The sequence below is a fragment of the Geotrypetes seraphini genome, chromosome 1 (assembly GCF_902459505.1).
Source record: "Geotrypetes seraphini chromosome 1, aGeoSer1.1, whole genome shotgun sequence".
In the NCBI taxonomy this organism is placed as follows: domain Eukaryota; kingdom Metazoa; phylum Chordata; class Amphibia; order Gymnophiona; family Dermophiidae; genus Geotrypetes; species Geotrypetes seraphini.
Window position 1 is genome coordinate 242,198,591 of NC_047084.1, and position 22,726 is coordinate 242,221,316.

General features: G+C 42.8%; 1 protein-coding gene across 1 annotated transcript in view; it reads left to right on the plus strand.

The window, feature by feature from the left end:
* KCNIP4 (potassium voltage-gated channel interacting protein 4) overlaps positions 1-22,726 on the plus strand; it is a 691,146-nt gene that overhangs the window by 103,153 nt on the left and 565,267 nt on the right. The window lies entirely within an intron of this gene.

Here is a 22,726-nt window from a genome sequence, read left to right on the forward strand (position 1 = left end):
GAATCTTGGAGTTCAGCCATAGGGACTGATGAGTTGATTTATGAACCAAAATAGGTGCTAAATTATTCACACATTTTAAGGTTTTCCATGTATCTACTAGAATTCTATTCTCCTTATATAAGCTAGGCATCTTAATTCTTAACACATGACTCAACCTCAATGGTGACATGATTGCCATTCCAAACTTAGCCAATCTGGGAGATGTTCCATGAGCTCCGGGAGGATCCAATACATACCCTGACGCATAATATAGGATTGATGGTACCTATAAAAGTTAGGAAAATTTACCCCACCCTCTGTAATTGGCTTTTGTAGAGATACTAGAGCAATTCTTGGAATTTTGCCTAGCCAAACAAATTTTGTAAAAATACTATTTAATTTTTTATAAAAGGACCCCGGAAAGAAAACTGGCAACCTCCTCCCCTCAGGTTCATTTAAACTTGCTCTTGATCCTCATCAGCACAAGCATCAGCATCAGCACTGAAAACAAGGTGCCTGTGGTAGGTTCACAGAAACTTCCCTCTGCTGGTCTTACCTCCTCTGACTCTACTTCCTGTTTCTGAAGGGGTGGGACCAGCAGAGGGAAGGCCCTTTGAATTGCCCACAGACAGCCTATTTTCCGTACTTTGGCTGTGGTGGCTGCTGCCGCAGGTGCTGGCAAGGGTCAAGAGAAGGTTTAAAGGAGACCTGGGGGAAGGAAGGAAGCTAATGACAGATGCCGAACTGGAGGGGGAAGGAGGGAAATGGATCAGAGATGCCATACTAGGGAGGTGGGGAAGAAGGATGGAAGTTAGCCAGATGCAATACCTTGAGGGGAGCTAAATGATATGGGACCTGTGGAGGAAGAGGGTGAGATAATAGAATGGGGGAGGGGAGGTAAGCAAGTGAGAGATGCACTATCACAAAGGGGTAGGAGCTAAATGATGCAGGACCTTCAGGGTAAGAGGGAGAGATACTGGAACCTAGGGATGGGAGGGAGGAAATGATGTTTTGAGCTGTGGGGGAAGGAGGAAGAGGGTGTGTAAGACCTGTACATAGGTGGGGGAGGGAAAAGACAGGAGAGAGAGAGGGAGGGATATTTTCTGAATTGCTGTGGAGGACAGCAGGTGGAATGAAAGAGAGGAAGAGATTCTATTCATGGGAAGGGAGAGGACTTGGGGAGTGTTGTGCCAAACACATGAGGGGGGATGCCAAACAGGTGGTGGTGGATTGGGACATAGAGGAATAATGTTAGACCTATGAGGGAGGAAGGAGGCACAGAAGGGTGATACTAGACAAGCAAGAATAAAGGCATAGAGAAGGAGGTTTCTCACCATGGTGAGAGGATAGGAGCAGGGACACAGGAAATATACTGGATAGGGTGGGCAGCAACAGAGGGACGATGGATGATGGACATGGAGAGAGAAGAAATGCCAAATGGATGCTTTCCTGAAAATACAAGCTATGTTTGTTAAATGAATGCTTTCAGAATATTACTTAAGTAGAATTGTTGTAATTATGTATGTACACACACTTGCCTTCGTATGCCATTTTTCTAAACATTTATGAACTTAACAAGCACATAAATGTGAGTGTCTAGGTTATATTATTACCATTTTCATGCCTACAAATGACAGTGCCAAAGGGAAAAGTTTTGCTGCTAAAAGTAAAATATGAAACAGTTTATTAGTCTGAAAGATTATGCTTTCTTTTCCTTCTATAGAACTGGCTCTCTTCTTTGTCACTTGATTTTAATGTCATTATTCTTTATTCCTCACCTAATCCATTTCTTTCTTGACATTCTTTTCTCTCAGTTGCCCCAAACCAAGTTTATTCATAGGGTATGCTGCTGTATAGATTATATTTTCAGCCTCGGTTGTCAATTTTCTGATATTCAGGCATCTTCTCTAATTACTTTTTTCGTCTTGTCTTTAGATTTTTTAATTCTGCCGCCTGACCATTTGTTAATGATTTTAAATCTATACAGCCTACTGTGTTTACAAATGCTGGGTTAGTAACTGATGATATTGCAATCTTTGTCTGCTTTATCAGCAGTTCACAACGCTTGCAGTGATGACTGGTGTCTTAATCAAACTTCCAGCTTTAAAGTGAAGTGCCTACGGAATGGGGCATGATAGATTTCCACTAGCGGCGGGTGGTTCAGCTGTGTTCATCTTTGAGCCTCATCTCAGGATGCATCATTTTCCAGCTGTCCAGATTTCATTGAAATCCAGGTTTTTGCACAAGTCATGTTTGTAGAGTAACTAGTATTTGGCTGGCTTGACAGATTTAAGAGAATAGGAAATAATCTGAGCTGATTCTCGGTTAAGTCTGCAACTTTAGGAGCTATAGCATAGGGTTCATAATTAAAACTGCGTGAGACAATCGCGCGCAGACATAGCCAGGCAGACAATCACAAGCAGGACATCAGCGCACTGGATTTAAACTCAATTTGAAAGCACTATGAGGGGGGGAGGGGTTTGGGGGGAACCACCGCACTTAACATAGTAGTGTTGGCACTGCTGTTGGAGGGGGTGTTGTGAGGGGAACCCCCCCATTATAGAGGAAACAGGTTTTTTTCCTCCCCCACACCCCTCAACGGCAGCGCCAACAGTACTAAGTTAAGTGGGGTGGGGGGAGATTCCCCCCCACCCCCTTGGAGCACCCTTGGAGCACTTTAAAATTGAGTTTAAATCTGGCGCGCAGATGTCCTGCACACGATTGCCCTCCCGGCTTTGTCTGTGCGCGATTGTTTCGCGCGGTTTTGACGCATCACCGTAGCATGGTAATTAGCAGTAGTGTAGTAAGGGGGGGGGTGGTCTGTCCCCGGGCGCCATCTTGGTGAGGGCGCAGGCACCCGTCCTCCTCTCCACTCCCCGCTCTTTCCCCACCCACCCCCACTGCCACATGTGCATGCCACATCCCTTCCCCCATACCTCTGTAATGTTCCTGGCACGAGCAGCAACCCCCAACCTCCTGTTGCACTAGAAGCGGCTCTTCCTATGATGTTTATTTTCATTTGCGGTTTAACCTGATACCTTTACGGATTAGGGACCCCTGACAAAGGCGTGTTAACCGAAACACAGACCATATCGGGTCCCCTGGTTTGTAAAAAGGTGGTGATATTAACTGCAATAAATATTTGTTTTAATAAACTTAGCCTGCATCTTGTATACTCGTCTGCAGCTTTTTCTTGTTTTGTGCTGTTCATGCTTCACTGCAGATTAGTTGGATTGCGTTTTTGTTTTTGTTTAACCAGTGAAATCCTACAAATTCAATGCTGGGCCATGTCTGGTCTTCAATATTGAATTTCCTGGTATTCAAAGCCAGCAAAATCATAACCGTTTAGGTGTGGTTTTCAACACTTAACCGGCTATGGCAACTGCATAAAGATAGAACTGACTTGTTTGTGGTCTTATTTATGTGGTTATGTTTCTGGTTAAATACATGGGTACTTAACCCTGTGAGTGCTGATTGCCTCTGGAATGCTCCCAAAATAAACAGTTTTGTGTTGGGCGCTAACTGGACATTTTCAGTGGCAATATCCAGTTAAGTACCACTGAATATGAATAGCAGCATATAAGAAATGTAACCAGTCAAGAGCCATTTCTGGCCAGTTAAATAGCTTTGAATATCAACCCCAATAATAATAACCCACATTTGCCTCTTGCTTATAGTTCAAAAGCTGCTAAGTGCTATCGACTTGTGTTCGAGTCCTAGCAACTCAATGAATATCAAGTTTTTGTTGGAGAATTATCAAGGCCAAAAATTTTCATTTTGTTTTGTTGCCCATGTCACTTAAAGGATTATCATTTGAAAGGTAATGTTATCAATAGTTCTTTTTGTTGCTCAAATATCGTAAAATATTGCACACTGTTGCAGTATTATTATTACATGATCGTGAACTGATAAATAGTATATTCTGCTGATTGCTTGGAAAAACTACAGTGACAAACTTCCTACACCCCAGCCCTTTCTTCCATCTCTGAGGGAGACCAAAGAATGACAACCAGACAAATTCAGGTTTAAACAATAAACGTTATGGAAGATCTTAGTCATCTGCTAACTTTCAGAATTCCAATCAATAATCTCTCAGAGCCCCGGGTGGTAACCTATTTTATTGACTTCATGACATTATCTAATTAATTATTAAACTTACTTAGTTAGTACAATTTCCAATCAAGTCTCAAGCTCCAAAATATCATGCAATTACAAACTGCATACTTCAGCAATGTACTTTTTGTTAGTTCCAATCACATGATTTCTTGTCGTTAGTAATTTTCCCTAACATTAACAATTCCATGACTTATAAATTGCATGCTATTGTTTTGCTCTTGTCTGCATTTACATTTAGACTAGTTGAGGTCATTATTTATTGAAGTGCATTGGACATCTTGTAACAATGTGTTAGCTTAGGGCAGAGTAACCTATTCCCTTTTTCTAGGACCCATCTATTTCCTAATCTTATAGGAAGTAGCAGCTCGGACAAACATCAATTTAAAAACTTTAAGTAATACTTGCCAGTAATGCTAACCAAGCAATATTCTTTTTACAGTAATTCTAAAGCATTTCTATATCATTTAGCTTCATCTTTTATATATAACTCAACACGTGTGAGACACCCCATGCCTGGGATATCTATCCGTCTCGCTCTCTCTCTTCCTTCTCAGTATGCCGCGGCACATTTGGACTCTCAGGAGGCACACTATTGTACCTCGGCACACAGTTTGAGATACATTGTGCTAACTGATTAATATATGAGCTCTTACCACCTACATAATGGGTGGACATAGGGCCTCATGTACTAATAGCCATGCACTTATGGGAAAATTAGCACATGACCATTAACAAGGAAACACAAAATTCAGCTATTTTTACCATGATGATAAAAATAGCCTTAGCATGCTAGAATGACCCCTGTAATTGTAAGGATGTACTAAGGACACTTTTTACCTCAGTTTGGTAAAATGGCATCTAAATGAAATATTATGGGAAATGCACTTCCCATCTTGATTGAAATTACTACGCATTCCTTGACTGTATAGGAAACGGTGTAACAAATTAAATCTCCATTGCCTCAGGTCAGGGATGGACTGACCAGTCTGTGAGTAGAGCAGTGGCGTACCAAGGGGGGGGCGGGGGGGGGGGGCGGTGCGCCCCGGGTGCCAGCCCTAAGGGGGTGTTCCCGGCCTTGCCGTTCAGTCCCCCGCCACCCCCGAAGGACCGCTCGCCCCACTGACCTTCCTGCACCACCTGTGAAGCAGCCCGCAGCAGGATCGCGAAGTCAGCGTGAGCGATCCCTGCGCTGCTTCCTGCGCCGCGATCCCGCCCCTCCTCTGACGTCAGAGGAGGGGCGGGACCGTGGCGCAGGAAGCAGCGCAGGGATCGCTGACGCTGACTTCGCGATCCTGCTGCGGCTGCTTCATAGGTGGTGCGGGAGGCCAGGGGGGCGAGCGGTCCTTCGGGGTGGGTCGGGGCATCAGGCCTTCAGGGTGGGGCGGGTGGGCAGGCAAGCAGGCTTTCAAGGGCGAGCAGGCCTTCAAGGGGGGCAGGCAGGCCTTCAGGGGGGGTGTAGGCCTTTGGGGGGGTGCAGACCTTCAAGGGGGGGGGAACAGGCCTTCAAGGGGGGAAAGGCAGGCAGGTCTTCAAGGGGGGGACAGGCCTACAAGGAGGGGTGCAGGCCTTCAAGGGGGAGACAGGCCTTCAAGGGGGGGAAAGGCAGGCAGGCAGGCCTTAAAGGGGGGACAGGCCTACAAGGGGGGGACAGGCCTACAAGGGGGGGGGACAGGCCTTCAAGGGGGGGACAGGCCTTCGGGGGGGGTGCAGACCTTCAAGGGAGTGCAGGCCTTCGGGGGGGGGGGGGTGCAGGCCTTCAAGGGGGTGCAGGCCTTCAAGGGGGGGAAAGGCAGGCAGGCAGGCCTTCAAGGGGGGGACAGGCCTACAAGGGGGGGAGAAGCTACAAGGGGGTGGGACAGGCCTTCAAGTGGGGGGACAGGCCTTCGGGGGGGGGTGCAGACCTTCAAGGGAGTGCAGGCCTTCGAGGGGGGGGTGCAGGCCTTCAAGGGGGGACAGGCCTTCAGGGGGGAAAGGGAGGCAGGCAGGCCTTCAAGGGGGGGACAGGCCTTCGGGGGGGGGTGCAGACCTTCAAGGGAGTGCAGGCCTTCGGGGGGGGGTGCAGGCCTTCAAGGGGGGGAAAGGCAGGCAGGCAGGCCTTCAAGGGGGGGACAGGCCTTCGGGGGGGGTGCAGACCTTCAAGGGAGTGCAGGCCTTCGGGGGGGGGGGTGCAGGCCTTCAAGGGGGTGCAGGCCTTCAAGGGGGGGAAAGGCAGGCAGGCAGGCCTTCAAGGGGGGGGACAGGCCTACAAGGGGGGGAGAAGCTACAAGGGGGTGGGACAGGCCTTCAAGTGGGGGGACAGGCCTTCGGGGGGGGGTGCAGACCTTCAAGGGAGTGCAGGCCTTCGGGGGGGGGGGGCAGGCCCTCAAGGGGGGACAGGCCTTCAGGGGGGAAAGGGAGGCAGGCAGGCCTTCAAGGGGGGACAGGCCTTCGGGGGGGGGTGCAGACCTTCAAGGGAGTGCAGGCCTTCGGGGGGGGGTGCAGGCCTTCAAGGGGGGGAAAGGCAGGCAGGCAGGCCTTCAAGGGGGGGACAGGCCTACAAGGGGGGGAGAAGCTACAAGGGGGTGGGACAGGCCTTCAAGTGGGGGACAGGCCTTCGGGGGGGTGCAGACCTTCAAGGGAGTGCAGGCCTTCGAGGGGGGGGGGGGGCAGGCCTTCAAGGGGGTGCAGGCCTTCAAGGGGGGGAAAGGCAGGCAGGCAGGCCTTCAAGGGGGGACAGGCCTTTGGGGGGAGTGCAGACCTTCAAGGGAGTGCAGGCCTTCGGGGGGGGGTGCAGGCCTTCAAGGGAGTGCAGGCCTTCAAGGGGGGGACAGGCCTACAAGGGGGGAGAAGCTACAAGGGGGTGGGACAGGCCTTCAAGTGGGGGACAGGCCTTCGGGGGGGTGCAGACCTTCAAGGGAGTGCAGGCCTTCGAGGGGGGGTGCAGGCCTTCAAGGGGGTGCAGGCCTTCAAGGGGGGACAGGCCTTCAAGGGGGGGGCAGGCAGGCAGGCCTTCAAGGGGGGGACAGGCCTACAAGGGGGGGGAGAAGCTACAAGGGGGTGGGACAGGCCTTCAAGTGGGGGACAGGCCTTCGGGGGAGGTGCAGGCCTTCGGAGGGTGCAGACCTTCAAGGGGGGGACAGGCAGGCAGGCCTTCAAGGGGGATCAGGCCTACAAGGGGATGGGACAGGCCTTCAAGGGGGGTGCAGGCCTTCAAGGGGGAACAGGCAGACCTTTAAGGGGGGACAAGCCTTTGGGGGGACCATGATTTAGAAGTACACGGAGGGAAGGGGGTGTTCAAAGAGACGTGCATATGCCAAACTTTGGGGGGGGAGGAAGAAATAATGGGTCTGAAAATAGAGGAGAGGGATAGAGATGATGGACCATGTGATTTAGGGAGGGAAGGAACAGAAAGGGAGAGAAATTGGACACAAGGGATGGTGTGGGGGAGGGATAGAGATACTGGATAGGAGGGTAATTAGGAAAAGAAAGGGAGAGATGGTGGACTCTGGGATGGTGGGGAAGGAGGGAGAGATGCCGGATGAAAGGGAATTTAAGAAAAGGTGGATCTGTGGAGGGAGATGAAAAAAAGGAAAGATACCAGACTTCCTGGGAAGGGAAGGGAAATGGAAAGGGAGGACAGAGTTGGCAGATGGATGGTTAGCATGTAGAAAGAAGGAGACCCTGGCAAGCAAGTTTTCAGAAGAAAACCAGAGCCTTGGACCAACAAGATTTAAAATATAACCAGACAACAAAAGGTAGAAAAATTAATTTTATTTTCTGTTTTGTGATTATAATATGTCAGATTTGAAATGTGTATCCTGCCAGAGCTGGTGTTGGACTGCAAACGTGAGCTAGGATTTAACAGAGAGAGGAAAAGTCATTTTTGTTTCTTTATTTTATTTACACCACAGCGCCAGTGTGGTTAGGAGAAGCCAAAGGGGGTGAAAAAGCTATAAAACCCACCAGGAGTTTTGAAAAAAATCACCCAACTGGGCAGGAAAATCGAATTGAAAAACCAATTCAATAGGGCTGAATCGAATCAAAAATTTTTTTCCTGTATCTGGCAGCATTAGTTTGCGCTACTGTCTTAGACTTTAGGACCTGGGATTGGGGAGAGATGGCATCCTCAGTACTTTATAATGCAAGTGAAACGAAGATTTGGTCAGACTTTTGAAGGGTCTGCAGAAAAAAAATATTGTATAGGCCGGGGACATGAGACAGCAGGAAATGGGAACTTTTCTTCCTTCTATTTTTGTGAATGGAAAGGCTGAGGATGTCAGAGAGTTCAGTTAAAATATGTGCTTTATAAGAAAATATAATAATGTGTTTTATAAAGTTTATAGCATAGCTGGCCTACCCAGTGAGGTGTTCCTAGTGGTGATGGTGGCAGCGTGTCAATGTGTTGAGAGGAAGAGGTGGTCTGGGAAATTCTGCTAAGCAAACTCCGGGCCCATTTCCATCCCCCAGTTAATCCACTCCACTCAACTGGTTCACACACTGAGTGGGTCTTTGGGTATTGTTTTGGGATCTCTTCCAGTGGTTTATCTCCTTCTGGTCCAAGGAAGGAAACTTTGTTATCCTTAGCATTGACCTACAGAATATGTTTGTAACAGCGCTGCTTGTGTGGCATTAGGCTATGTAGTGATCGAGAGAAAAAAAACAGACCTTTGCACATTTTTGCACTATATGGTGGGTGTATGAGGAGATTCACATTTCCTGCACAGCTAAGTCCATGTGAAGTTACCTTGTGCTGTATTTGACATCTAGCAAGGTCTCTGTTTGAAAGGAAAGATCTAAACTTAAAAATGAAGTGGCCAGAAGTTATGGTAAAAGCAGATAGTGTAGCTGGTTTTAAGAAAGATTTGGACAAATTCCTGGAGGAAAAGTCCATAATCTGTTATTAAGACATGGGGGAAGTGTCTGCTTGCCCTGGATCGGTAGCATGGAATGTTGCTACTCTTTGGGTTTTGACCAGGTATTAGTGTCCTGGATTGGCTACCCTGAGAATGGGCTACTGGGCATGATGGACCATTGGTCTGACCCAGTTAGGCTATTCTTATGTTATGTTCTCATCTGTAGGGGCCTTTGTTTTCACTTTTTATTTTAATGTATTTTTTTTCTGGGAACTTATCAGTGTTTTTTTTATAATGGGAACAAAAATGGAAGAGAATTAATGTGTGCAGAATGGGGGGGTAACTAATTTCTTCAGCTAAATAATTCAATCCACTTCAAACAGACATAGGAGAACTCACGCACCATTCACACACCCTCCAACCAAAAACGTCAAAAGAAAAAAACTGTTTGACAACCAACTAGCCATTCAAGCTGCAACACTCGACCCCCAACTCTACAACCAATTGACATCGACCACAGACTGCAAAACCTTCAAAAAGAAATAAAAACCCTTCTATTCAAAAAACACATAAAACCGAACTAACACAATCAGAACTGTCCCAAGCATCACCTGCAACTACTCCATATGTACTTCTGATGTCATGACAATTCAGACATAATTTATGTTATGTTATGTTTGAATATAAGAAAATTTTCACTGCCTGTTTCTATTCTGACCATTTATTCTGTTTCATGGTCATTACAAAAAATATTTTTTTACATAGGGGGGGGGTGTCAAAAAATGATGGGCCCCGGGTGCCACATACCCTAGGTACGCCACTGGAGTAGAGCATTGCCTACGCATTCACAGCAGTAGGGGCTCACTATCTCCTAACTAGTAATAGCCAATAATATATGTTGAATGGATAGTTAGAAGCCCATGACCCTTAAGACCCTGATAGAATGCACATCATCCCATGATGAAGCCAACAGAGTGGTGAAAAGGGCCACATTGGGATTGACATGAGCAGAGAAGTACCTGCTAAATAGAAAAATCTAATAATTTGTGTTGATATTTTATACATTTTTATGCTTGCAACACTGAAATTTGAGATATTTGTAATTGTTTTTTTATATTTTTATTTGCAATTTGAAACAACATAATCAACACACTTGTCTTTTAGAAAAACAGAGTCTAAACATGAATTATAAGTTAAAGAAAATATTTCTAAAGAAATAAACAGACTCTTAAACCACCTTTCTCAAGATAGAAAGGCCTCTTAGGAGAGGAAACAAGGTAACAATTTAAAGAAAAGACCATAACTTGACAAACATGGACCCAATTTCTAATTATCTAACTTCATTACCCTCTGAAGAATTTTTAAGGTCTATAAAGGATCTCAATTGAGCTGGAATGAAGAAAATATGCTTATTACCAAGATAGCATGGATAGGTTAACAAAAAAGCCCCCCCCCCAGTCTCTTTATTTCTTATTTCATTACCAAAAATTTTCTTTTTCTCTCTTGAGTCCAAATCTTCTGTCCACAATTGGCAAATGTGAAAGTATTGTTTCATTATTGAATTTAAATCTTGTTCAAAAACTAATGAGACATTCTGGGCTGTTCTCTCACTTCCATTAAAGAATACTCCAGCAAATTTGAAATATTTTCTAATGCATTAAATTCTCCTTGAGCTTGGTCCTGAGATTGAACTTGAACATTACTCAAATCTGTTCCCTGATTCAGTAACCATTGAGGTAAATAATATATTTTATTAACTGGCAGAATAGCCTGTAAAGGCATTAAAATAATTTCAATCAGGTATTTCTTAAAGAGATCCTTAGGGGGTAAAAAGAACAGACCTGGTAAAATTCATAAGATTAAGCCTTCTATTATAATTTTCTATCTGTTCTATCTTTTGATGAATCACAATCTTGCCTTTAATGCCTATTTTCTTAAGTTCTTTAACATCATTTTGAACTTGTTTTACATGGCCCAAACATTGTTTATACCAAATCCATATTTTGAGATAAAGTTTTGACCTTACCCGCCATCTGGGTTCTCCTGTGAAGATTTCTCTACTAAACCATCCATTTTCTTCAAAACCGTCCAGATACCTTCCAGGAAAACCTCCAGGGGAGCATTAGAAAAACTCGGTGCCTCTTTATTCGAACCGCCAACAATCGATTCGTAGGGTCTTCCCTCCTTTTGACCGATGACCATGCTGGCTACACTCACCTCTGTGTTTTATGCAGATTGACTCTTTAGATTTTCTAGGCATGGTGGGTTAACAGAAGTTGGCATGGACAGCGTAACTTCAAGCCCCAAAGAAACAGTGGCTCACCCTCGCATCTCTTAATAACAGGGCCCTGACAATCCGGCGTTTCCAGTACAGGTCCAGGAACAAAATGGTCAAGTATGATTCTCTAACTGGCGTCTTTTATAAGCACTGGTTAGAGAACTGTGGAACTTCCCTCTCCTGCCTGAAACTGCTGTGCCCCCCTCCCCCTGAATTTTCCCTAGCAGGAGAGATGCCCAATTTCTCCTACCACGATACCCTGCACCCTCCCGCAATGATCGGCGGTAGGATGGATGCCCAATCCCTCCTGCCGACACCCCCTACCCCCCCACCAATGTTCCCCATTCCAAGTACCGATTTAGGCAGGTTTTTAGACTTTTTTTTATTATGAGCCCCATACTATACAGTAGGAAAAAATTGTAACATAACCCCCCCCCAAAAAAAAACAAAAAACAAAACCATACAGTTAAAATTAAAGCTGTATTAAGTCACCCAAGCATCAAGTTGATGTTTAGCTTGAGTTGTTCTGGAATATCAGACCGTTTTAAAAGGGAAGAATAATGCCATTCTGAGATAAAATAATGTTACATGTAATCACAATTTTTAAAAAAGTGACATAAAAAGAACCTTGGAGCTGATAGCCTCATTATTTAAGAGGAAAGATCTCATTTCTAAAATGTTCCCAGCTGTGAAGTGTTCTTTGGCCAGGAACAGCATATTCAAGCAGGTGCCTGACTTAATAACAGTCATTTGCTGTCACAGATATTTGCATACATTCATTTTTTTTTCTAGAGAATTTTTCTATTTTTATTTCTTTGAGTTACTTTATACTTTAGTAGTTAGCAATGATTTATATATGTAATTAGGTAGGTAAGGGGGATCATCCAAGATGGCGTTTGGTACCTGCTGACTGGAGAGATGCTGTGAGAATCACTGCTCTTTCAAGCGTGTTTTCTTGTTTACTGCTTCTACGATGCCGAAGAGAAGGGGTAGGAGTACTGCTGCTGCCTTGCGGCGCCCCGAAAATCCCCCTTTCACTACTATTGAGCAATTTCTCCATCATCTTCAGAGAGAGCCAGCTATGTCGGAGAGACACCCGCTGGATCTATCGGCACGGAGTGACGCTGACCCAGAAGTCCTTGGGCTAGAAACTACTCCGAGCCCTGACCTAAGGAATCCACCTCCCCCGCCGCTGCATGATAGCTCATCACGCAAAGAGAGTGAATCAGAAGCGGCAGCACTCCCTGATAGAGAGGCTGAATCATCTGGGAGCCAGCTTACAGATGTCTCGATGGACTTTTCAAGCCCAGAGACTACACCAGTGGCTAGAATATCTTTGGGAGGAAAAACCCAGAATCGACAGACAGAAAGTGGACAAGGTAAGCCAAGACAAATTTTACATGAAACTTCCTTTCACTCTGAGAAGCCGGCTGAAGTTACCCTGGATTCAATTTGGGACTTGGTTACCAAACTAGAAGACTCTTTAACTAAACAGATTAAAGATGTTGAAAAGAATTCAAAAATTCAGAAACAAGAAATAGAAGAAAACAAACAAGACATTTCCAATGTAAAAGTTAAAGTAGGAGATATAGAAAAAGAACTGACTGTGATTAAACAAGTTCAATCAACAATAGTAAAAGATAATCAGATTATTAGAAGAAAATTGGAGACAATGGAAAATAGTTATCGAGCCAATAATCTACGCTTGCTGAGTTTTCCAAAAGTTCCTTCTATAAGCCCAAGAGAAAGGATAAAAAAGTACTTGACAGAGATTTTGAATATACCCGAGGACTCAATAAATCCCTTAACCCGGATGTATTATTTGCCTGGTAAAGTAATGGAGCAGCAAGCGGATGATCAGAACCAGGTTCAGCAGGAACCACAATTAGATTTGACAGCAATCTTGGAAGCTTCTGATAAAGATTTGGCTAAACCAAATTCTATTATCTGTGGCATTATTACCAGATAAAGAATGGATATTAAAAATGTTCTTTAAAAATAAATACAGTGGTACCTCGGTTTACGAGTGCACCGATTTGCGAGTGTTTTGCAAGACAAGCAAAACATTCGCAAACTTGGTGCCTCGTAAACCGAGCTTGCCTCGAGCGTCCCCCTCCCGCGAACCGGCACTTCCCCCCCGAGATCCGGCACCCCTCCGCCGCCATCGGGCACCCCCTGCCACAACCTGAGATCCCCCAACCCACCCGAACCCTCTTCTTACTTCCGGTGTGGCCTCCTCATCGGCATCGACACCAGCATGTCCTGTGCGTTGGTGCCGATGCCTGAAAATCTGCTTCCTGTGCCGGGCCTTGAGCGGCGGGGGGGTGCCCGATGGTGGTGGGAGGGTGCCCAATGGCGGGGGGGGGTGCCGGATTGCGGGGGGGAGGGTGCCGGTTCAAGGGGGGCCTTCGGGGGGAGCAATGCCGGTTCTCGTGGGGGGGGAGCAGCGCTGCTGGTCTCGGGGGGGGGGAAGGTGGGGGGTGGGAACATATCAAAGCAAGTTTCCCTTACTTCCTATGGGGAAACTTGCTTTGATATATGAGCATTTTGGATTACGAGCATGCTGCTGGAATGGAGTATGCTCGTAATCCAAGGTACCACTGTATAAGGAGTTTCTAGGTTTGAAAATTCAAGTTTTCCCAGATGTTAGTAAGGAAACTCAAAATCGTAGACGACAGTTTCTTTTATTGAAACCAGGTGTTACTCAGTATTTTCTTCTTACATTTTCCATGTAAATGTATTGTAAGATATTGAGATAATAAATATGTGTTTTTTGAACTGACCCAACTTACTACTTTCCTGACGCTGAAACACTTGGAAAAGGAAGGAACATTGCAGTAGTTAATAGGAACTAAGCTCCTTGAACCAGTCAACAGTCACCATTTTTTGCTTTGAGTATACTTTTTCAATTTTCTTTTATATTCACTCATAAAGACTCTTGGATCAATAAATGAGGACTTGAGATTGAATATAGTAAAGTTACTGTAAAACTTTTTGTGTCCTTCAATTGTAGTATTAACACTCAATCTTTCTGTACAAAATGTTTGATCTTGCTAAAATGTAAAATTGATAAATAAAAAAAAAGAAATTAGGTAGGTAAACTATCAGCAGCAGGTCAGCCTTTAAAGAGGTTAGCCTGTTTTATAAAGGTAACATTGGTGCCTGTGGTAATCTGTATCCATATACATGCTGCTTCAGTCGAAGACTCTCTCAGCAGACATGTGGTGTATTCAACAGAAAGCTAAACTTTAGCACACCAATTCACACACAGGCAGTCCTTATAATTTTCTGAAATATACTTTATTTAAAAAATGAATGTAGTAGATGTACTCACAGTTGGTAGATTTTTGAATGTTGCAGCTGGAGGAGAAGATTTGAAGAATAGGAGCTTTGTGGCAGAGGTGAGAAATAGTTAGATAGTAAAGTATTCCAAGTTCCAGGCCCCAGGTAAAAGAAACTGGCATTTGTTTTGGGACTACATGTGGATAAAATGGAAGCAGAAAAGTTCTAGATTATGAGACAAAGGATTCTCAGAAAGCAGGGGAGGGAAGAGAAGAGACCAATAGGGACATAGTTTGGCAACGGGTAACAGAGAGAGGTTGTATATTTGCAGACCCATCACAGCAAAGGTCTTAGAAGTGACCAGGAAGTACAGCAGTGAGACAAAAGAACCATTCTTAGATGAGAAGAAAAAGGAGGTTTCTTAGAAGAAAGACTATTAGAAACAAAGTGAACACACCGAACCCCCCCTCCCTCTCCCATCCTTACTGCGAGGTACCAGAAAGCAGCAAAGCAAGCAGAAATAGCATCTGGAAAGAAATAGTAGAAAAATGGTAAAATAGTAAAAAGGGAGAGAACTTTGTCCCTCTCAGAGAGACACAAGGTCACACAGTCTCTTCCACAGAGATATCATGTTGGGGGCATCGCTGGGGCTGTTATGTTCTGTCTCCTGATGATGTTCTGCATTTTCCCGGTCTGGTTTCCCGTTGAGGGGTTGGTTGCTCTTGCATGTTTCTAGATGAGTGCAATTTATTTTTGTATGTATAATATACTGCACACTGTTTGCATGTGCATCTTGCCACTTTCAATAAACATAGGTTAAAAAAAAGAAGAAACGTGGAGGGGCATAATCGAAAGGGACATCTAAGTCCGTTTTCATCCAAGTCACAAGTCGTCCAAAGTAAAAATACAGCTTAGGACACATTTTTGTAAAATACGTCCAAATTATTTTCCGTTTCGAAAATCATCTAACTATACATCCTGCTGATCTGATTGTCCAAGCTGCTAAATCGTCCATCTTTATACCACATTTTCATCCAACTTTTTGTCCAAGGCAAACATGCCTAGAAACAGACCTTTTGGACATGGGAGGGGTCTACAAAGTGACGGACTGGACAACCAGACATGGCACCTAAATTGTGGGGCACTGCTGTGAACTTACAGGGCACTGGTATGAACTTCAGAAAAAGGGTGCTATGTCTTCATCTCACTACAGCTCCCTTATAGATAATGGTGAGCCTCCCAAACCACCTCCAAAATCCCCTGGACCCACCTATCTACCACCCCAATAGCCCTTATGGCTGCAGAAGCCACTTATAGGGCAGTTGTTGTTTTTTTTTTAGGGGAGTGCACATGTTTAATCAGCAATGCAGTGATTACAGTGGCTTATGGGCATGGGTCCTCCTCTCCATGGGTCCCTAACCCACCCACAAGACGACTTAAGCCGCCTCTGTGCAGGTTGACTAGGCTTTCCTATTCCAGGCTGCCAGGTGATGATGGTCTGGAGGCTCAATTTTAAAGGTGTGATTACGATTTTTATGGGGTTGGGGGGGGTGTCGGCGATCACTGGGGTAGTGTGTTGGGATCTGTAGTTTGTGTCTGTAGTGCTTATCTGGTGACTTTAGGTGGGTTTTTGTGACTTAGACCATGTTTTAAATGGTCTAAGTCACAACGTCCAAGTTACGTCTATGCTGTGCTGTATAACTTTCGGTTATACATGTAGTACGACTAAGTCTAAGCCTGCCCATGTCCCTCCCAAATCCCGTCCTCGACACTCCTCCTGAAACGCCCTGTTTAGCTATGGTCATTCAGCGAGTTATTCCATATTCTCCTTTTCACTCCTTATGATCTGAGGATAAAAATCTATTTACTGTTCCATCCCTACGAATCATGAATACTAGACTTACCACACTCTTCTTTGTCACCGCTCCCCATATGTGAAACTTACTACCCGCTCAGGTAAGAGAAGAAAAGAACCTCAAAAAATTTAAATCAAAACTAAAAAGTTTCTTGTATAGAGATTCTTTTAATTAATTAGTTAGCCTCTTAAACCGAGTTACTATTCCCAATTGAAGTAGGCAAGTACTGATCTAATATAACATAACTCCTATTGTTTTATCCTTATTTGTTCTCTTTTCTATATAAAATTGTAGTTCTGCCCTGATTTCCCTATGAAGTGCACGTCTGTCTATCCCTATATTGGATGTCCCCCTTATTTGAAAATTATTTATTGTCCATTGCTTTGTAATCTATGAAAAAAGTAATTTTATCAAATACGAAATAAACTTGAAGCTGTAGTGATTGAGTTAATGCAACCGGCAGTTATTTTGCTCAACTTATGGCATTTCAGCATATAAATAGTGCAATTTTATAAAACTGAAAATTTTCTGAATGCCCCTGACCCAACTATGCCCCATCCCTGGCCATACCCCCTTTTGAGTTACTACTACTACTACTTCTATGAATTATTTCTAAAGCACTACCAGACATACGCAGCACTGTACAGAGTCACAAAGAATAAGAAAACAGTCACTGCTCAAAAGAGCTTACAATCTAAATAGCCAAGACAGACAAACAGGATATCATGAATACAGTTAAGGGGAACTGTTAATCAGCTGGCTGGGTAGGAGGACAGAAGAATAGGGATAAGGAATGAAGGCTATATGAAAAAGGTGGGTTGTCAGTCTGCTTTTAAGCAAGGTGAGGGAAGAGGCTTGACGGACAAACTCAGGTAATTTATTCCAAGCATATGGGACAACTAGATGAAAGGAACAAAGTCTGGAATTGGCAGTGGAGGAGAAGGGTAAAGCTAAGAGCGGCTTATCTGCATACTATGGGAGTTAGTTGCTCGGGGTTATAGAATAGTGTGCAAGCAGATGCACGCACAAATATAAATTAATGCCAATTAAGTACAATTTTTGAATCTCAAAGCTCATTAATTCAGACCTCATAGTTTATTAACTTAGGGGTCCTTATATTAAGGCATGCTAAATGCTAAGGCATCCATTACTTTCTATGGGCACCTTAGCATATAGCGCACTAATCTTTAGCATGCGCTAAATTGATTAGCATACCTTAATAAAAGGACCCCTAATATAGTTGTGCTTGCCAATATTGCAGTTCCATATATAGAATCTAGGGGAAGGGAGGGACGCTGGGCGAGATGGACCTCTGGTCTGCCTCAGCGGAGGCAACTTCTTCTTATGCGTGCTTATGCTGCTTTTCTGGTCATTTATGCATCTTCTTAGCTCCTGAATGTGGTGCCTAAGGGTAATTCTATAAAGTGAATAATAACACTACACACGAACAAAAAGGAGAAAAGGACTCCGCACAAAATAACACAAGAAAAAGAGAGCAGAGATGACCGGAAACAAACTACTGTAATGACATCAATATAGCAAATATATTCATTAAAAGTAAAAATGTACATTACACCCAAAGGGACCCGACACACAGACTGTGTTTTGGCGTATCTGCCTGCATCAGAGGGATCCAATAAAATCTGAAATGTACATGTATGAAGTGACTTTGTCAACTGATATACATATACAACAGCATTAGAAAAGTGTTATCATTCAGTAAAAGATCAAGCATGATTCAACATCTGCCACCAGGAATTCAAGCAGTATTTAATGCCAAAACATGGCCAGTGTCGGGTCTCTTTGGGTTTAATGTACATTTTTAGTTTTATATTATAATAGGTGAATTACATTATAATATTGTAACGGCACATTTTTCAACATGCTTTGACAAGTGCTTGCATATTAAAATGAGCTTCTGAAAATTGGCAGGTCTTCTATGTTGGTGATAGGAAATTTACTTTTTCATAAAGCATGTATTTTTGCTCATGGTGGGAGGGTCATTTCAAAGGGTAGAGGAAGGTTATGGGAGAATGTATGTGAGAGTATTTGACTTTCAAGACTTTCCCCATTGAGCTGACCCACAGAAATAAGTATAAAATTCCTAGGTGCTTTGGTGTTTCCTGACTTTGCTGATTTATTTTTAAAAATACTAAGAATAATTCTCTTCTTTGAAATTAAGGAAAGTAAGCTCCATAGAGAAATTCATAGATTGTGGAACACAATTTGTTCAATTCCACATAATAGTCAGCAGAAAACTGAGACAAATAAGTATCAAAAACATTTATACAAGATACTTCAAGTAGTGGGGTAGAACCTCAAACACCCGCAACACTTTGGTGTTTTTGCTGGGGTAATGAATATCATTACTGGCTCAACAATTTCTGAGGGGAGCTCTTGACGTTTCGCTTTTTAAAACTTTGTCCAGGTTTTAAAGTGTTTGAGCCTTCAATCGATAGCATAATAAGAACTGAAAACCATACTATTCAAGAAATTTGTCAAATGATCCAACCAAACAGTATTGACCATTCCCAGATCCCGATGAATATTGTAACTATCAATCTTGTAATCTCCATGGGAATGCCCAGGCTAATTTCTTGTTGTAAACTGCTTAGAACTGAAAAGTATTGGTGGGATAGAAGACATCAATGTAATGTAATGTAATAAAGGCATCAGGAAAACCGACATTGATTGAAGCAGGCTATTATGCCAAGTTGTATGTGCGGTTGTACTTACGCTAATGTGCTGTGAACAATAAGATGAAGGTTTAAAAACATTAAACCCCGGATGAAGCTTTAAAAAGTGAAACGACAAGAGCTCCCATAGGGTAAAAGCTAAGTATTGGCTTCATAAGAACATAAGAATAGCCTTACTGGGTCAGACCAATAGTCCATCAAGCCCAGTAGCCCGTTCTCACGGTGGCCAATCTAGGTCACTAGTACCTGGCCAAAACCCAAGGAGTAGCAATATTCCATGCTACCGATACAGGGCAAGCAGTGACTTCCCCCGTGTCTTTCTCAATAACAGACTATGAACTTTTTCTTCAGGAACTTGTCCAAACCTTTCTTAAAACCAGCTATGCTATCCGTTCTTACTGTTCATATAGTTAAAAGTTCCAGCACAGTTCCAGTGGGAGATTGTTGAGCCAGTGATGATATTCATTACCCCAGCAAAAACACCAGCGTTTTGCGGGTGTGCGGGTATTTGAGGTTCTATCCTCGCTATTGGATGCATCTTGTGAAATTGTTTTTGATGCTTACTTTTCTCAGTTTTCTGGTGAACAGCTCCAGAGAGAAAGCAAAAATTTAGAATTATACTGGGAAGTTCTATAAATTGGCACCTAGAGATGCATGCCTCTTATGGGCATCAAAGACACCGTTAATAAATAGTTACTGTAGGTACTCATGTGCACTAGGTGCTATACTATAAGGTACCATTTAAGTACCATAGTGCCCATCCACCAGAAAAATACATATTATTGCAGATACATGCATATTACCAGAATAGCATATAGCTGCATATCAGCCATATATGCATGTGTGTGAGCATAGTATATGCTAGTATTTTGAATAATTTTATACATATCTAGGTTGTAACTGTTAATGAAAGATATGAGGGGGTGATGAAAAGTTCTCAATCCAACCAACTTCCTAAATTCTGAGCATTATTTTATTTTGCAAAGTGCCAGTTTGCAGACTCGTAATGGTATGTTTTGACATTGTTTCAGATCATTGATTGAACCAAGTCAATGAAAAATATGGAATTTCAAGTGTGAAACTCCGAGCCATCATGAAGTTGCTGTTCCTGCAGAAGAAAACTCCAAAGGAAATCTATGAATGTAAGATACAAACATTGAGTGACAAATATCCTCCTAGACACCCAAGCAGCAAAACTAGATAACCAAATCTCCAATCTATTGATAACAACCCCAGACTACAAGATGTTCAGAAAAGAAATAAAAAATCCCTGAAAAAGTCTTAACACCATGAATACCCTTCTTCTTCCCATCTTCTTCCTGACTCACCGATACTACCTGATCTAGCAAATGGGAGATTATTCTCAGTCAGTTTCTTCTAAATTAGAAAATGTGGATGCTAATTTAGGTTGTTTGGATAAACGACTAAATGTGGTAGAAAATCAATGTAATAATTTGCTAGCTGTCTCTGTATCAGCTGTTAAAGATTCAACAGTAATACACTAAAAAATTGAATCTATGGAGAACATGAATAGAGTGAAAAATCTACGCTTGGTCAATTTTCCAGTGACTCATTTATTGTCACCTGAGATTTTATTAAGGAAATTCTTTAAAGAAGTACTGAGAATGACCAATGCAGATAATTTTCCAATAAATAATTATTATTATATTCCTCAAAAAAAACTTGAATCTGCCCAGGGGAGGACCATCTGACCACACCAGAGGTAAATTTGACTGAATTTCTAGAGGACACACAGGATGTGATTCAGACTCGGTCCACCCTGGTATTAACATGCATAAGCGAGATGGATAAAATGTTGATAATGAGACTTTATTTTAAAAATAGAATAATGAAATTTTGTGGGGATTTGGTCAGGATTTTTCCGGATATATCCAGAACCACACAGCTGAGGAGGAAAGAGTTTTTGAAATTGAAGGACAGAGTGTTGGCACTGGATGCATTCTTTTACCTGAAATTTCCTTGTAAATGTATGATTAAACTACAAGATATCGAATATTCTTTTTGGGATCCAATACAACTACAACAATTCTTAATTGCAAGAGAAAAGAAATAGAAATGAGATTTGTTTCACCTTACTGAGGAAAATGAGGAGAATAAATATAAATAGTATTCCAGTTTTGGGGAATGACTCCGGGTTCATTAACATGAACCAAGAATCATTATCCTCTATATTTCTTGAATTTATTTTATTAGAAAATAGCAAGATAACTCCCCATTAATGTGGGCTTGAAAGGAGCTTTGTATGTTTGATTTGATTATGTATTGTTTTATGTGATTTTCCTTTTTCCTTCTGTATTTTTGGATATTGTAAAGTATTCAAAATTATAAATAAAGAAAACAAAAAAACAAAAAAAAATACCAAATCTCCAATCTATTGATAACAACCCCAGACTACAAGATGTTCAGAAAAGAAATAAAAAATCCCTGAAAAAGTCTTAACACCATGAATACCCTTCTTCTTCCCATCTTCTTCCTGACTCACCGATACTACCTGATCTACTCTTTATCTTCATTAGAAATGACCAATGATCTTCTTTTGTAACCCACCTTCTATAACTCTTTTGTAATCCGCCTTGAACCGCAAAGTATTGGCGGAATAGAAATCTCTATTGTAATGTAATGTAATATTCCACAGTAAAGAAGTGGTGTGCAAACTTTCAACATAGAGATTTTGAGACCAAAGATGCAGCAAGGTCTGGGAGACCTCAAATAGTGTTAACTCTGAAAATTGTTGACCATGTCAGTGACTCGATTTTGGCAGATTGGCGAATATTGACTAAAACAATTGCTAAAACACTACAGATATCCATGGAAAGTGTTGAGTGTAGAATCCACAAGCAGCTGGGTATGCAGAATCTGTCAGCCCAAGTCGGTGCCCAAATGTTTGAATGCTGATGAGAATTGACATTGAGTGGACACTTCCAAGTTGATTTTGCAGCATTTTCAGTGAACTGTTGCCAACTTTTTGGAATGACTAGTTACTGTTGATGAAACATGGTTACACTTTTATGATCCCGAGACAAAACAACAATCCATGCAGTGGTGGCACACAGGCTCTCCAAGGCCAAGGAAATTCAAAACACCAAAGTCAACAGGAAAAGTCATGGCCACAGTGTTTTGGGAGCATGAAGGTGTTGTAATGACTGATTATCTTCCAAGGGGTCAAGCAGAATACTACTGTAACTTGTACTGATTAAAGGAGGCATTAAAAGAATGAAGGAGAGGGAAGCTGCAGAAAGGCTGGAAAAACGATGGATGTTTTGGTGCAGTTGGGGTTTCTTTGCATAGACCATTCACCTTACTCACCAGATCCTGACTATTTTCTGTTTCCAGACCTTAAAAAAAAGTTTGAAAGGACAACAATTTTCAAGTGATTCAAAGGTGATTGCAGCACTGGAGCAGTATTTTAGTGATCAGATATCAGAGCATTACGTGGTAAAGATTACAGAAACTTCAGATATGATGTGCCAAGTGTGTTGAACTTAGGGATGGGATGAATATATGGAGTAACTTATAAGTTTCATGGCTGCACATCATTCCCTTCTTGTTTGGGCTGGGAACTTTTCAGCATCTCCTTGTATCTCTGTAGTAGGTAAACCACAAGCAAAGCACAGAAATAGAAGTGATCACGAGAAGTGAGGGAAGAAAAAAACAAAATGTCACTGA